Source organism: Bolinopsis microptera, chromosome 1 (genome assembly GCF_026151205.1).
Source record: "Bolinopsis microptera isolate Bmic1 chromosome 1, MBARI_Bmic_1.0, whole genome shotgun sequence".
NCBI classification, from domain to species: Eukaryota; Metazoa; Ctenophora; class Tentaculata; order Lobata; family Bolinopsidae; genus Bolinopsis; species Bolinopsis microptera.
The window spans coordinates 7,264,701-7,283,126 of NC_087072.1; the positions used below are offsets into that span (position 1 = coordinate 7,264,701).

General features: G+C 38.3%; 1 protein-coding gene across 1 annotated transcript in view; it reads right to left on the reverse strand.

The window, feature by feature from the left end:
* The window catches only part of LOC134826035 (coiled-coil domain-containing protein 40-like), a gene marked incomplete at its 3' end in the record, with an annotated part of 55,516 nt that overhangs the window by 12,683 nt on the left and 24,407 nt on the right, over window positions 1–18,426 (reverse strand).

The window sequence follows — 18,426 nt, forward strand, 5'->3', positions numbered from 1 at the left end:
ATTTGTTTCTATGAACAATTCTGGATCTGATTGTTAAAACCGAAAATGTTTATGAGTTTTTTCAATAACAGCCCTCAGACAAACAAGCAACACGAGTGGCAAAATATGCGAAATACGCAAAACAATGCTATTAAGTAAATAAATTATGCAGACACAGCTGTCATATTTCTGCATCTGTGAGAGTCTCTGAAGGTTTCGGCAACTTGAATATTTTCCGTTTATATACTTGCGACATTCCATGCCATGTTCAGTTCTGACTTACTACCGAGCTAATTTTTGTGAATGCTGGATTCATTCAAATTATTATAATGAATATTTATAGTAAACAAACAATAGAAATAAGCGAGCAGTGTGCTTACAAAGATTGTACTTTTTCTTGAGGAAATTTTACAGTCGAATCAAAAAAGAAGAAACTTTGCAGTCATAAAAGAATACCGCTTGAAAAATTCAGCGAATAGTAAAAAATAAAGGAAGTTGGTGGAAGATTCATACAATTCTGTGATTTCAGATCGAAACGCTAGGAACTCTGAATGTACTTTGCTAAACGTTTTTTGACCATAAAATCGATAAAAAGTGGTTCGGTGACGTTTGGATAAATTTGTATGTGTATTCTGATCGGCTGACCTTACTGACAGTTTCTGAAAAACCACCAATTGTTAATCTTTAGACTGGACTGAGGTTTTGATGCTTTGCGGTATAATTTTATGGAAATTATTTTACATTAGAATTGGCCTGACTGGTGATACACATTTTAAGGGTGAAGGGCCACAAAACTTGGTGAAAACAGCCAAATATTGATTGATTAAATTGATAAACGATTTGGGTTCACGTTATGACTATTAAAATGATCCCTGACAAAATGCAACACAATCGATCAGTAAAGCAAGCTGAACACCGCCCAGCATAACGTAAATCTGATGGACAAAAACAATCTTCTGTTTTACAATCCCGTTGACAACTAATACTATTGATTAAAAACATATCTATCGGTCACCTTGCACCGTTATCGAATAAACAAAGGAACACCGATAGATAACTCCGGTAACAAGCAATTGTCGGCAAGCATGTTTTCAGCGAAAGTTTTGATGAATAGAAGCTATCGGCAATTATTAACTCCGAGGAGATCTATCATTTAAAGAGTGAACTGTAAAAGTGATGATAATTGGTTTTTTAACTAGGCTAGTCAGTGTGGTTTGTTGTAAAGTTAAGATGGTTAACCTCTCCTGTTGCATGTTTTGAGAGGTTTAACTTGAAGTTATTCCAGATTTTTTAACCGATATCAAGGAGAAAATTTAGATGGTAAAACTGTTTTTTAAATATGTTGGACAAAACGTGCAATCGTGTGAGAGAAAGCCATGGAGTTCTGATGAAGGTGTTTTACAATTTCCAGACCATGAATAGAAGTTCTTTGTGTGGTTGAGAATTGTTTTTACTGCGTTGATGAGAAGTTGTGTCTATCGAATGAATGTTGTGATGATTGGGAATGAAGCTGCAAGAATATTTTAATAAATGTGTTGCTGGTGTGATAGAATATATCGAAAAACCAGCAATTCTAAATCGGTCCACTATACTGAGATTTCATTGTAAAGATCAAAAAATCAAGATCTTTTCGAACGTTTTGGAGGTGCCTTTCTTATTCTAGCTTCCATCCAAATTACATCCGCTAGGATATAATATCGCAGTTGAGGTACAATATAGCTATAATAGGATCGAGCTATCACAGAATTATCGGTTAACTGTTTGCGCGGCGGTAGCTTGTGATCCAAACCATTGTCTTGATTTGTTCTAGTGACAATTTTTGGCGGGAAAACTTTCCGCAAAACCCTCATAATACATGGTTGTAACATTAAATTGGGAATAGGTTATTCTACTGAAAAAAATTGACTTCTATCAAGTTCAAAAGCATATTGATATGCTGGATAAACGAAATTCAAAGTTCTACTCGCATAGCATTAGCCTGTATAACATAATTAAGCAGACGTAGGCTGTATCTGTTAAGACTAAGCTTCATAATAGGGACCACTAATTAGATTGGACTTGTTATCTCATGGATATCACGTGACCAGCTTCTAACCCTGACATGGAGACTGGAGACAAGTTCTCGTTTTCTCGAGCTTCAAACTAAACAGAACATCCACACGGTTGCGATACAAATTGTATAAGGATTGTAACAAGAATTACAAAATGATTTGCCACACACTGTGTTTGGTGAACTCTCGATAGCTTGTGTTTTTTCGAAATGAAAAGTCCCTGAAATATCAAGCAGCACCCGGAATTAGAGATAACGAGTAACGACGTGCTTGTCTTCTAACAAAACATTTGAGTACACGATATTTGCAACTTGCAAGGTTAACACTATATTCACGAGATTTACGGTGTGTTTTCAAGGTTAACAAGATATTTGCACCACTATTATATCAGGTTAACAGGGACACCAGAGTTAGTGTTCGGGAGAAGTTTCAGAGAATTCGTGATTCCATCTGCATTAGTATATTAGTATATTAGCATATTAGCATATTACCTCATAGTAGTACGTTTAACATTAGTATATTATATTATTAGTGATTACGACACCACTATATGTTGCGACAAGGATCCCGTGTCGCTATATGTAACTATGTAACAACAGCGCTACTGAGTTAGGAATCAGGTAAAAGAAGATGTGACTCTATCAGCTGATTTACAATTAATGGTAAGGGAGAGTATAAGTGAAGTTTTAATTGCAGTCAAGCGTAATCCTGAAAAGGATGACATCTTCTCAATCTGGTCTAATTCTAAGTCTTAGATTTAAAATTTCTGAATTGTCTCGAAAAAAAGAGAAAGAAAAAGTGTTCGGGAACACGATCCTATTAGTATTATTAATACAAATTGTGTTACTATTACAAAAATACCGGTAAAATACAGAGTATCACAATTCACCATTGGAATCGTTAATGTTTCAGTGAGACTCTTTCATAGACAGAGATATTATCGAATATACTATCAAAAAGATAATTATGTTAGAGTTACGACTCTTACGGCGTGAAACACTCAACTTTTGAAAATAATGGATGGATAAACAACGGTAAATACTAAATATGCGTAGAATCTTATTAAATGTATTAAAAACAGTTCTATATTTTGACACGTGATACTGATTATGGGGAGTAGTTTCTAACAAGCTCCCAGACAATGCTTGTTTAGACACCATAACGTTTTGATTTAAATAAAATTACTGCTTCTAAAACGGTCTTACTTAGTGACACTCCCGAGTCCAGCTCAACGTGCAAATCACTGGAGAGATGGTAAATTGCAAATATCTATTGTTGATTTACGACATACGACGTACAATCCACTTCATGCTAATAGACGCACGTGAGTATATGAATATAGTTAGTGGATTTCTCAATTTCTGTTTCGTCTCACGTTTCCCATCCTTTGTGTCAAGCAATTTAGTTTTAAATAAGATTAAAAGTTTGATTTAAAAATAATTAAAAAAAGGCTTTTCGTGGAGGCGGACTAAATTTAAGGTATAAAATAAAACACTACTGAAACTGAGTAACTATGCAATCTACTTAGTGCTTAGTCACGAGACAGACTTACCTTATCGGACCTTATTTGGACATAACGTGTACGGAAATAATTTTGGTGAGACCTAATTATAGACGGAAAGATTTTTTAAACGCACATGGTAGCTGGACTTTAATTTGGACGGACAAACTGGGTCGACGTAGAAAATTTGATGATGCCGATCAAATTCTTGAATTATCAAATAAATAAATATTGTCAAGGACAAATGTGGGAGTTTAAATATTTGCTAGACTATAGTTCGGTTAGGATCCAAATGTTTGTCCATGTACAGCATTACAAATTGCGAAACAGCTAGCTGTATCTGTTCAAAACATCAAACTTCAATAAATGACTCATGGTCTCATGTCTGCCTTCATTTATCAAAGAATTAAATTTAAAAGTTTATAATTCTTGAGAAGTTTCAAAACCCATTGTAACTGTATTTTCGCATGCTGGTTAAAAGTGTAACTATTATCGTTGAGAAAATGATTCAGTCGCACAATCAAACCTTTGACGATTGTAAATCATTGACGATTGTTTGACAATTTTAATTTTATATAAGTTCAGCATCTTAAATCATGGCAGCTCAAACAGGGCGCTGATCATTGTGGTTGAGATATAATAAAGCTTCATCGTGACAGTAATATGTACATGCATATATTGTTTTATATTGATATCGTCTTCCTTGTTATTAATTGAATAAGTTAAAAGTCTCGCTGACTGTCGTGAGAATATTCAATCTGTGGGAATGTGAACAAACTCCACTCCACTCCACTCCACTCCACTCCACTCCACTCCACTCCACTCCACTCCACTCCACTCCACTCCACTCCACTCCACTCCACTCCACTCCACTCCACTCCACTCCACTCCACTCCACTCCACTCCACTCCACTCCACTCCACTCCACTCCACTCCACTCCACTCCACTCCACTCCACTCCACTCCACTCCACTCCACTCCACTCCACTCCACTCCACTCCACTCCACTCCACTCCACTCCACTCCACTCCACTCCACTCCACTCCACTCCACTCCACTCCACTCCACTCCACTCCACTCCACTCCACTCCACTCCACTCCACTCCACTCCACTCCACTCCACTCCACTCCACTCCACTCCACTCCACTCCACTCCACTCCACTCCACTCCACTCCACTCCACTAGGAGTAAGTCTACGCGGTAACTACGCGTACTGTGTACTGCGTGACGCGATTGCGATTGTTTCACGAGCGCGCGCTACTGCAAGCGCAAGGGATCTGGTATGTTAAACTTAAAGCAATGTGGGTTATCCATTGTTAATGGACTAGCTCGGCGCGCAAAACTTCGTAGCACTTGCTGACTTGCCTCGAGAAGAAAGCGGTACGCGCTATTTCGAAGAAATTTCGAAGAAAAATCATGATCGAAAATATACATCAATTCATTTAATTCAATTGTTAGTTTGAACTTAGTTTATATAATAAGCGACATGTAATTGTAATGAGTTGGCACAACATTTTTCCTTCAATCGGGATTTTGAATTTTGATGATTTTGGTCATGCCAAAAGTTGTTTAAAAATGAAAATAATACATTAAATTCAACGTGCAGCAATTTTTGCTAAAAAATGTTCACCTAACCAGTATGCAGTAACCATGGCCACGGGGCCATTATATAGCGAGCCCATGCAATATAATACCGATCTAGATCTATCTGCATACTTCAAATACAAAATAACGCTCGTTAGGCGTTCGCGTTATTACTTTGATCATGATTGATATTGCTTAACCCTAACCGTAATACATAATATAATAATACAACCTTAACCCTAACCTTAACCTTTTAGTATAGCGCCGAGCGCGATACACTGGTGGCGATTACGTTTTCACCTCTTGAGGGAATCCTACACATGTTGTTAACTGTCAGACTTTGGACGAGGAAATGTTCTCGCGCCGTACGTTTACTATGGTAGAGCATTTTGGTACCAGAACGATAAATCTCTTTAAAATAAAAAGTTAAAAAGTTCGAAAATAGAGTGTTTTAGTGAATAACTTAGAATATATTTTTGATTTTCTCAAGGTCTGACTGATAGATTTTCTTTAAACTTTCCAAATAGTTACAAGGCTATATGACGGATAATGTGTGAGAGTATGGGAGAATTTATATGTGCCAAACTTGAGATATAATGACTTCAAACACAAGAAAATATATATATACAAGATATTGCGAGCGTCCTGTTACTCTCTTAGATGCAATATCTGTAAAGTATTGGATGAGAACTGATTTTAAGTAAGGATTTTAAATTAAGTTCAGGATTATAAAAAAATTCTCCGATTTGCAGTTCGAATAATATGTGCTTGTGATGTATCCGGCATCAGCATAATCTCAGAGGAAACATCTCTCGCGTGCATATCTTTTGTATCTTTTTTAGCAGAACTCTTTCCTCAGAAAGTCACCGAGTAAAAATGAAAAAGTCAGATGACTGTAACAAAGCAGCAGAAATCCCACACATTAATAGCCCTCTCTCATCACTATGCTGAAATTAAAAATATAATTTTTGACTGTACAAGTAACTTTTCAAATCTCAATCAGGTTTTAATTATCTCAGTTACTCGCCAGATTTTGAACGATTAGGCGCTAGACAGTATGATTCTAAAGATTTACAATCTTAAATTTTGTACTACCTTTGTTCATCCTTAGAACAACATTACGAAGTACTCCAGCGGACGAAGTACTCCAGCGGACGAAGTACTCCAGCGGACATCTGAGCAGAAACGATTTCACTCGACCAAGGTACTGGAGCTGAAAAATTTTGAGTCATATTTCATTTGTAAACAAGTGAAAAAGAAGTACTAAATTACAAACAATGTCATTAAGCTTATTAGCGATCATGGATGAAGATAACAATGTAATTAGGAACAATTTAAACATGGAATGCAGCATCGTATTGATTGAGTGGGTCTCAGAATTAATTTGAAGATAACACACTTTAAAAAAAAGTTTAAAGCAGTCGGTCGGATTAACAAGTAAAAGAAATACAGTAGTCCCGGTAATAAAGCTTTAATATACCACACATCATGAGGAACAGTGTGTAAAAAATAACATTAAAATAATTGAATGGCTAAACATTTCAGGTTACTAAATGATTGAAAGTGCCTGTGTATAGAAAACCGAGTTCTAGGTATTTAGTGTATGCTAGTCAAGCTCTAGTCACGAAGCACGAACGGCAGGGCGTACCGTAAGGTAGAAATGAAACGAGTATATTAAAATGGATAATTAATTAAATGGAAAAGTAATACAAAGTGAACGTCAACAGATAAAACTTCCAAGTGTTCGCTCCAAGCGATTGCCGTGAATATAGATCACACTAAGTGTCTAGTCACAGAGAATAGTACTCAGTTAAACTGGCTATTGACAATCGAATCCCTTAAAATGATTAAGGGGCAACTAAGAAGTGAGCTCTCCACATCCGGCTCTCCGGGTATACTCTCAAAACTTCGTCACGCCACACTGCGTGACGGCACAACGCATCTGCTTGTACCACGTGACACGCAGTCTCGCCAATGAGCACTCCACTAGCAGTCACCCTGCGTCCGCGAGGACCAACCACAGGTCTGGCTGTAAGTCAGGTGCAAAGTGAGCGGACGGCTCGTTTCAGACAGTTAGTCTGACAGTAGTTCTGCCAGCCAACCGACTTACACTCAAAATGTGTAACTCCCAAATACGAACATATAAAAACATTGGTTATTATATACCCGGAAATACATACTAAATTCTACGTCCCTTAAACGTTATACTAAAACTAAGATATCCTAAAAGATATCTCTAAATACCATATTACAACATCTCTACCCAAAAATTTTTTTCGAATATTTTAAAACAATAAAATAATCGCCCTATTCAAAATTTAAATTTTAATGCTCCCACGCATCAAAAGTCCAAAACTTAAAAATAAGTCAAGTCTCAAAATAAAATACACGGCCCTAACCCTGTGCATTAAATTTAAATCCTCAAAATCCTAAAGTTAAAACTGAAATTGACTTCCACAAATTTAAAACTTTCCAAGACCTTCAAATACTTCCTTCTTGCACCAAGTTGTAGAGTCTTTGGTGTTGAGTCTTCATCATTAGATAGAGATGTATCGGAATCTCTAAAACGTCCTTGACAAGCAAACAAAGAAGTCAAAATAAATTCGAAAGTTTCTACGTTTCCGCCACTAAAGCAGCCCTGAACGGTTCGTGTTGCGAGTAAAGATCCTAATATCCCTATCAGTACTGTTCTGAAAGATACACGTGTTATACCCAAGTAAGGTACTAAATTACTGCTAAGTACTAAATGGAAAGTTTAGCTAAGTGCGTAAGATATTACTGTACTGAGACTAGATTCCAAAGTAAGTGAACTTCCCTCAATCTGGGCATCTCCCCGTCCTTTACTGGCTCAAGAGTTTCAAAAGATCCTTGACCAAACTTATTTTCTCGTACTCTAAACGGTCAGGTTGTCTCCGTTCCTCAGCATCATGTGACATAGAACTGTTACGTCCTATTGTTCTTTCACTAACGAGCGGACTCGATGCTCTTCCAGCGGTCGATCTCTCTCTAGCTGGAGTGAAAAACTCTGCAGAATTATCAACTGTTTCTACACTATCGCCTGAGGGAATGTTATGTGTGAAAGGTGTTACAGTGCGTAAACTAGGATTAGTCGAATTGAGATCTAGGAGAGCAGGTTTAATTACCACTCTAGGAGTAGAACTAAAACTAGGTTGCTTGTAAATGCTAGCTGCACCATCCTTCTCCAGACGAAACTTCTTCGGATGAACCTCTCTTCTCCTTACAACTGGTGCTCTTCTCAGCTGAAAATCTGTCTCCTCTTCACTATTACTATCGGAATAATCTACAAATCGCTCCGATGAGTCCGTCTTTAACTCAGCTCCACTGCTCTTAGCCTTATTGTAAATGTATGCCTGAGGTGGCTTACTTGCTGTACACAAGACCCCTCTCTCTAGAGAGCTTACATCTCTAGTAACCGCTGAAACATTTTCCACCGCATCAACTGCTCCCGCAACTACTGATGCCTTCTCTGTAGTATCAGCCTGAGTAAGACTACAATTGCAATGGCGGCTATCAACTTCAGGCGTAATCTGAACAATGTTTACTGTGCTATGGTCATCACTAAACTTCTCATCAAACAAAAACGCCGGAATCATACTATCCTCAACACTCAACTCATTGCAAGATTCCTCGATCATATTACTGCAATCATCCTTAACCACTGTCTCGCTGCTAACCGGTACTTGCATCCTCTTAAACAGTATCGGGTGTTTACATCTATAATGTTCACGTGTCACCCGGTTTACTCCCTCTAAGGCAGCTTCAAGACTAAAAGTGCAACTGCTACCAATGCTCGCTACATTTTCTCGAGATTTACCATAACCCTGGTATTTATAGCGGTTAAATCCACCACACTTCTGGTTTCTCTTCCCCGAGATATGCTTCATGGTAAAAGTACAGTTAGCAAGCTCCTGAAGCTTCCTGATGACAAAAGACGTCACTTTCGAAAATCTCATTACAATCTCATAAATGCGTGTGTTTTTGACCGCGGGTGACCTCCTCTTAAATCTAGGGCCACCCTTTAGAAGTTTAAAGGCACCTGACTGTTAGGTCTATACACTCTGTTCCAACTCTGTTGGCCATAACCACTCTGATATGAAGACCCTCTGTCTTGATATCTACCTCTATTACCAGCTAATCTGCTCGGACAGTTCCTCTGAAAATGTCCAATATCACCACACTCCCAACAACCTTCCAACTGATGGCGAACGTTACGATCATCATTTCTCATGGTAGCTTAATCTCACAAATACGAGCTATCTATCTAGATTTAACTGTACTGCGAAGCTTACAAACGGCTGTAAAACTGGGTGCTCGTTAAAACGATAGCACTGAACTGGAATATACAGGTACCACAAAATGCGTAGCAACACTTACCAATTCTAGTAGGAAGTACTCAAGATCTAGAACAACCTCCAACGTAATTCTTCTGAACTGCGACGTACACCGAACTTAGCTTAGCAAATGACAACGTTAGGATCTAATCGAAACTATACTGAATATAGGTGATAATAGAAGGATCACGAGCAAAAATAGCAACACTAAAAGTGGCCTCCAGATATAGAAAACTGAGTTCTCTAGTGTTTAGTGTATGCTAGTCAAACTCTAGTCACGAAGCACGAACGGCAGGGCGTACCGTAAGGTAGAAATGAAACGAGTATATTAAAAAGGATAATTAATTAAAAGGAAAAGTAATACAAAGTGAACGTCAACAGATAAAAAACCTCCAAGTGTTCGCTCTAATCAATTGACGTGATTATAGATCACTCGACGTGTCTAATCACAAAAGATAGTGCTCAGTCAGACTGGCTATCGTCAATTAGAATCCCTTCAAATGATTAAGGGGCAACTAAGAAGTGAGCTCTCCACATCCGGCTCTCCGGGTATACTCTCAAAACTTCGTCACGCCACACTGCGTGACGGCACAACGCATCTGCTTGTACCACGTGACACGCAGTCTCGCCAATGAGCACTCCACTAGCAGTCACCCTGCGTCCGCGAGGACCAACCACAGGTCTGGCTGTAAGTCAGGTGCAAAGTGAGCGGACGGCTCGTTTCAGACAGTTAGTCTGACAGTAGTTCTGCCAGCCAACCGACTTACACTCAAAATGTGTAACTCCCAAATACGAACATATAAAAACATTGGTTATTATATACCCGGAAATACATACTAAATTCTACGTCCCTTAAACGTTATACTAAAACTAAGATATCCTAAAAGATATCTCTAAATACCATATTACAACTGCATAGTACATAATACTGTGTAGTGTGTACTATTTACTAAGTTATATTAATATATCGTGTATTGCTGGGAAGGCTGTTAATTTAGGATAGAGTTATTGTGGCACTTATATCAGTTTGTTCTTTTGTAGTTGTTCTCAAACTGCTGAGTAAAAGTTTTACAACTTAAAAGCAGTGTTTATAATTTAATTTATTATTGTTATTATTTCAAATATAACAAAAGCTTGGCGGTCGATCATAGTTTCGCAACGTCTATCCCAAATTTAAAATTATTCTACACAGCCCACCTGTATAACATCAACCCAGGAAGTTATTAAAAGCAAAGCAGCGTGTACGAAACCATAGTATCAAAACTTCCTTTTCTCTTAATCTCTTAAAATATTGTACTAAGAACTAAAACAAATTCAATTGGTAATTGAAAGCAGTCTTCATTACGAAATTTAATACACATGACTCACTCCATGCACTAACAAAATTAAAATAATAGACCGAATAGAAATTACATCAAAGATCAATTAACAAGTATATTAATTGAGTGTATCATTAATTAAGTCCTCCAAATCCAGAGCACTGGAAGAGAGGCTGGGTTGAGTGATAAGTGAAGAAGTGAGGAAAGCTCATTATAATGATTACGTGAACATGTTACATGCTAGTGGAATGAGTATACTAGTATAGATACACCTGTAGGTACTTCAAGGGGCTTTCCAGAGACTGATGAAAAGGGTGATGGGCTTATATTACAGTATTTCGGTTGTAGTTGGAGCTAGGAGAGAAGTTGCCCAGGGTTTGGAGAGTAATTTGTTGTTAAGGATTCAGACAGCCTGACAGGAAACAGTTACCAGAGATTTTGACGCTGCCGTTGGATTTATTTTTTGCACTTCTCTCCCAAGATGTGTATCGCGATTATTGACGTCCTCGGCGATTTTAAGTATGGTCTTCCTAATATCCGTAGAGTTGAACCAGAATCTGTTGGGGGTCGTTTCCACCACTAAATGCCCAGAGAAACCCAAAGCATAGAGGTCCACACGAGAAGTTATCCGTCTGCTGTTGGCACGGCATGGCATTGATATATTTCACATTCCTTGCTGTTGGATGTTCTTCTCTTGAACAGACGAAAATCCGGTCACCATCCTCAGGCACTCACTAGATGATTTAGTTGCTACAGGAACTAGCAGGCGATTATCAATCTTCGTTGCTGGCTCTATTTTCCTAAACTCTAAAGAGTGGAGGAATGGTAACAGGCTTCACTCCCTATTCCACTCACTGACTGGTCGAGAGACCGACTTCCAGGCCCCCTCATTACTAGGGGGCCCAGGGAGATCAGATCATGTCACTAATTAGTGACGTATAATTAGTAATGTGATCCATCAGTAGAATTTAACTAACCTAGAAATGGTAGAGTTCACATGTACATAGCTGTGCATTAAGAAGTAAACATGATCTTTAAGATTTGACCGCTCGACTCGTATAACTATATCACATAAGGGACAGGAGCTCTTGCTAAAGAGGGGTTCTTGTATCTAGGGATGTAAGACGTACGTGCCAAAAGCATGCAACGGGAGTGAGCCGATCAAGTGTTCTTAGGTATATTATATACTGGAAGATGATAGACAATAGTATCGCATTCTATCAATATGCCTACCTTCTCCAAATTCATCTCTGGTCGGACAGGATGTAAATCGTAGCTGGTGGATCACATCACTAATTATACGGCACATCACTAATTATACGTCATATAATGATCTGACAAGCAGCACTTGTCACAAGAGACAAAGGATCTCATCTCGGAGCGGAGTAAGGTCAAGCAGAAATGCCCATGTGATGGATTCAATAGATCTGAGTATTCTCTTGCTAATAAGCGTGTTAAGAAGAGCTGCAAGAAGGACGATGAGAACTGAGCTTTACGGGTTGCAGCCGATCTGGAAACAGCTTCTTCACACGGTCAGCAGAGGGAGGTCTGGCAGATGATCAAGTCCTTGTCAGGCAAGAAGAGTCGGAAGTCAACTGCTGTCAGAGATAAAACCGAGAAGTTGATTTCTGACCCCGCTGCTCAACGAAAACGATGGGGTGAGCACTTCGCTGAACTACTAAACCCGCAGATAGGAGACGTGGACCTTTCAGACCTAGACAGTCTAGAGGTCGCACCATGTTTTCCGTATCTGAGTGATAGTGACTTACCCCCTAGCAGAACAGAGATCTCTGAGGCTTTAAAGAGTCTGAAGAATCACAAGAGCTCTGGAATTGATGAAATTTCCAACGAACAGCTGAAGTATGGGGCTCCTGGTCTTTTAGACAGGCTTGAGAAACTGTTTGCACGTGTTTGGGAGACGGAAAATGTGCCAGAGGATTGGGTTAATGGTATCATTGTTACTTTGTTATTGTCCCGAAAAAGGGTGATACATCATTCTGCTCGAACAACAGGGGCATAACCCTACGCTCCACGGCATCAAAACTCTATCAGATAATAGTGTTGCGACGGATGAATGCGGGGCTTGAAGAACTGCTCCGAGAGAATCAGTGCGGGTTCAGGAAAAAAAGGTCTTGCATTGATCAGATTTATTCGCTCCGTACTATTATTCACAACAGCATTGAGTTTAACCTCCCCCTGTACTTAAATTTTGTTGACTTTAAAGCTGCATTCGATTCACTTAATCGGGAGTTTATCTGGAAAGCTTTCAGTCATTATGGCTTGCCTTGTAAATACATTCGCATAATGCAAGCATTCTTTTGCGGCACCGTCAGCTCTGTCAGACATAATGGTGAGCTCTCAGATTGGTTTGACGTTACATCTGGTTCTGGGCAGGGGGATATTCAGGGTCCACCTATCTTTAATGTTTGCATCAACCTGCCTGCGCAGGTCTAATTCTAATTGGAACCATCAAGGGGAATGAAATTAAATTATTGGATGCCAGGAACTAGAAATAAATATACTGGAATATTGTGATTCCATGGAGAGGTCTAATTCTAATTGGAACCATCAAGGGGAATGAAATTAAATTATTGGATGCCAGGAACTAAAAAATAAATATACTGTGTTTCCATGGAGAGGTCTAATTCTAATTGGAACCATCAAGGGGAATGAAATTAAATTATTGGATGCCAGGAACTAGAAATAAATATACTGGAATTTTACCAAAACCCATAATCATGGGTAGAGTGGACCGCTGCCAGTGTCTCTCTTTCCCAAACAAAAGGAAATGATATTAATTTGATTGACCGTTCTCAAATGCAAAATGATACCGAGAATGAAATCGGTGGCTCGCTTTTCCCATTCATTCACGGCTTACGAATTGTATAAATAAGTTTCGATTGATTACGTCAATCAGATGCTGTAAAAATATTTTTGGGTTGCGTTTGGGTCGATACTTAGTATTTCGGGGTAAGGGACAAGGGTGTTAGTTATTACTTATTGAACAAGCTGAAGTTTATTGAATCTTCATTGCTGATTGCCGAGTACAGCTGCCTTTGGGTAGTTCTTCTTAATCTATTACAATTGTAAATGAATGGGAAAAGCGAGCGACCGATTTCATTCTCGGTATCATTTTGCATTTGAGAACGGTCAATCAAATTAATATCATTTCCTTTTGTTTGGGAAAGAGAGACACTGGCAGCGGTCCACTCTACCCATGATTATGGGTTTTGGTAAAATATCATCTCTTTTTGATTATAATGTCAGGGTACTTTATAAAGTCGAAATATAAACTGATATCTTCATTAATAAGGAGGAAGTTTCAACGATTTCGAAATTTTTCCTTTAAAAACATTTCCTTGTGTTTAGGGAAGCATATCGGTCGATCACTGACTGAATATACCACTTAATACTCATTCAAGTTGGCATTAAATTCATATATAATGACATTAAACTGTCGTGGCAAAGCAGAATTTGTTGGAAATCACGAATGAGCAAAATTCTCACCTTTCGCACGTGCAAACTTTGAGCGGACGTTGCGTGCGCATCCAATATTAAATCGCCGTAAATTTTTGCATGTAATTGTTTTATATATAGCTTGATAAGCATGCAAAGTTTCAAAGTATTTCAAAAAGAACTGTAATCACAACGGCACTCTAAAGTTGACAGAAAATGACGAAAACAGCAATTTTCAGTGATTTTAGCAATTTTCTATCAATTTGGGCGTGTCCCCACGTGTGCAACTTTTCGATTTTCAACTTTAAAACTAGCCTAATGCACAATTTATACCTATAGGAAGCAGAACTGAGCTCCACAACCCAAGGCATGACCCAACACCAGAGAATACTAAATCGCAAAATTGACGTTTTTATAAAATAATTCTTCGAAAAAGCACAAACTTCAATGACGAATATCTTTATGAAGGAGCAAGCTAGAAAAACTTTCCGGTAGATTTTCAGAATGCTTGAACAATTATCTAAGATAAAAATTTCCTCAGATTTTGAATAAAATTACTCCTTAATGGTTTAAAATTCATTTTAAAAGTTATTACTTTGTCAAAAATCAAGTTTTTAAAACGGTTAACTTGATGACGTCATCAAGGGGTGTTTATGACGTCAAATAATTTTTTTATACAATTAAAACTAAAGTGTAAACAATTATTTGCAAGACCTGTGGTCGGAAATGGCTTTATCTTTTATACTTTTGAATCTATGGACACTTAAATACAGGCTACAATTGACTGGCAAAGCGTCTATCCCTGAATATATGTATATATATATATATGTATGTATGTATGTATCACGACAATCTATCGTAAAACAAGGGTTCTAGAAAACCCATTTCCCGATGCTCCTGAAACCTGAAACTTTTTTTGCAGTCGATTTGGTCAACGTCTAGACGCCCTGAAAAATTTCAGATCTCTAACTCAATTTTAACATGGTTTTTCAGGCACCTGAATATGGCGATTTTGGGTTTTTTACCGAATTTCGTATAACAGTGCTGGCGAGTATTTTATGCAAATTTCTTAAAAATCTCAACATAAATATTTTTTATTCCTGTCATCTTTGACATCAAATTAGAATGTTTTGAACTAAAAATAAATCTGCTGAACGACTTCCGATGAGTCTTAATGCCTGGAAAACTCCTGCCGGAGGCGGCGGCCTTCGGCCGCCGCCTCCGGCCGGAGTGCACGCTTCGCGTGCACAAAAGAGGCTTGTAACGTGTACCAAAGGGGGTATAATAGTAAAGGGGGTATAATAGTAAAGGGGGTATAATAGTAAAGGGGGTATAATAGTAAATGGGGAACATAGTATACCCACAATAAATGCAACGGTCGTGCTTGCCAGCACTGTGATATTGTGATTCCATGGAGAGGTCTAATTCTAATTGGAACCATCAAGGGGAATGAAATTAAATTATTGGATGCCAGGAACTAGAAATAAATATACTGGAATACTGTGTTTCCATGGAGAGGTCTAATTCTAATTGGAACCATCAAGGGGAATGAAATTAAATTATTGGATGCCAGGAACTAGAAATAAATATACTGGAATACTGTGTTTCCATGGAGAGGTCTAATTCTAATTGGAACCATCAAGGGGAATGAAATTAAATTATTGGATGCCAGGAACTAGAAATAAATATACTGGAATATTGTGATTCCATTTCCATGGAGAGGTCTAATTCTAATTGGAACCATCAAGGGGAATGAAATTAAATTATTGGATGCCAGGAACTAGAAATAAATATACTGGAATATTGTGATTCCATGGAGAGGTCTAATTCTAATTGGAACCATCAAGGGGAATGAAATTAAATTATTGGATGCCAGGAACTAGAAATAAATATACTGGAATACTGTGTTTCCATGGAGAGGTCTAATTCTAATTGGAACCATCAAGGGGAATGAAATTAAATTATTGGATGCCAGGAACTAGAAATAAATATACTGGAATACTGTGTTTCCATGGAGAGGTCTAATTCTAATTGGAACCATCAAGGGGAATGAAATTAAATTATTGGATGCCAGGAACTAGAAATAAATATACTGGAATACTGTGTTTCCATGGAGAGGTCTAATTCTAATTGGAACCATCAAGGGGAATGAAATTAAATTATTGGATGCCAGGAACTAGAAATAAATATACTGGAATACTGTGTTTCCATGGAGAGGTATAATTCTAATTGGAACCATCAAGGGGAATGAAATTAAATTATTGGATGCCAGGAACTAGAAATAAATATACTGGAATATTGTGATTCCATGGAGAGGTCTAATTCTAATTGGAACCATCAAGGGGAATGAAATTAAATTATTGGATGCCAGGAACTAGAAATAAATATACTGGAATACTGTGTTTCCATGGAGAGGTCTAATTCTAATTGGAACCTTCACCTAACCATGTGCTTTCGCGCCACTTCGGGCGCGCTTGTTTCACCGCCGTGAGGCGGGCGCGCGCTACTGCAAGCGCAAGGGCTCTGGATAGAGCAAGTCTGATATAAATATTTGAAACAAATATTTTACGAGTAATGAGTATTATATCACATATAGCTGTTATATATTTACAATACTTTGTTGCACAAAATTTGCGGTTTTTATATGTTATAGTTTTTGGCTTATTATATAACGTCCACACTTTCAGTTATTTCGACAGAGATTTTATAGGACCATACTTAGCTAGCTAGTTTATTGGTCGCTCCTAGCTCTCACGTACGTTCAGAAAGCTTGAAAAGAGCGCCGCGCACAGGGATTGGCGAGCCAGGTAAAGTTTTGTATCACATCGTGACCCCCATTGTCGTTTCACTAAGTGGCCTTGATTCACGATGTCAATCCTTCGCATCTCGCTGATCTGCATACGGTGGTTGCGAGAATATGTGGTTGCGAGAAGCATTATTGGATGCGCGCGCGGCTCAGTAGTGTTCTGCACTACAATAAGTGGCCACGATACAGCCGCTTGTAGCGCGATGCACTACTGGGTCGCGCGCGAATCCAATTATGCTTCTCGTTACTGGGCCGCGCTCAGCCTGTCATTCCGCCAAATCTTTATTCGGGCTGAGTGATTTACGACCTCCATCGCCTCAGAAAAAATGGCAGTACGCTCATTGGAAGTTGATGTGCGCGTGACCAGCATTCACGTGATCATTTAGAACCAATTGGGGCCTCAGAAAAGACACGTGCACGCAAACTGCCAATTGGAGAAAAGTGACTTATTAGCTAGAGGAGCCGCGCGCTGAGTTAGATTGTAAAATTTGATTATTGGATTGTAAAATCGAGCGATGTGAGTGTCATCAGTGATGTGCTGCTGACTGCACCTCGTGTTATCACACTGCACACAGCACAGTTACATCGGTACATCCTTCATGTTTATGTTGTTCCTGTAGTTAAGATATATTTTGATGACCTTTTCTTGCTCGTACGACATTTTTAAAAAATCGTCCAGTTGTCTACACTTATTTATATTTAGCTGCCCGACATTTACTTCGTTTAAAGACCCAAGCGAAAGATGTTAGCTTTGCTTAATATCAAAGTAACATGGTCCTGTCATGACTACCACTCTGATGAGGGATGGTTTAGTTTGTCAATCAGTTTGCAGTTATCTGAAAATTTTCTTTTATATACTCATGCTATGCATTTGAATTAAATTTCCGAACTAAGATCGTGTTACTTACATCCATATCAAGAGGTTCTGGGTACTAGAAGGAACAAAATATGTCAGATTGATGTTTACCATTATACTGTCTGTTTGTAGTTTTTATTTCTTTTGGACTGCCTGTTCGGGCCCGGCTACTTTTTGTCGTTTTCAAAGAAGGCCTGTGATCGAAAAAATCTCTTAGATGTGATCTATAGATTAGTTCTGCCCTGCACCTTTTTCCTTTACAGTTAGTGTCAAAATTCTGAATTGGATCGTAGAAAAACACTTCAATGGTCTGATATTCATACTGTACAATCTTTGATGATGGATTAAGATATTTAATCCTAGTTATTACTTATTCAATAGATTGCATTGTGATGGAAATTATGTGTTCTCGTACTCTATATTAGTCACTTTGTCCTTAATCCTAGATGTTGTAAAATATTTAGTTTGTTTTAACATTTTTGCAAGAATAGATTAGTCTCCCTGAATTGAAATCGGGAGTT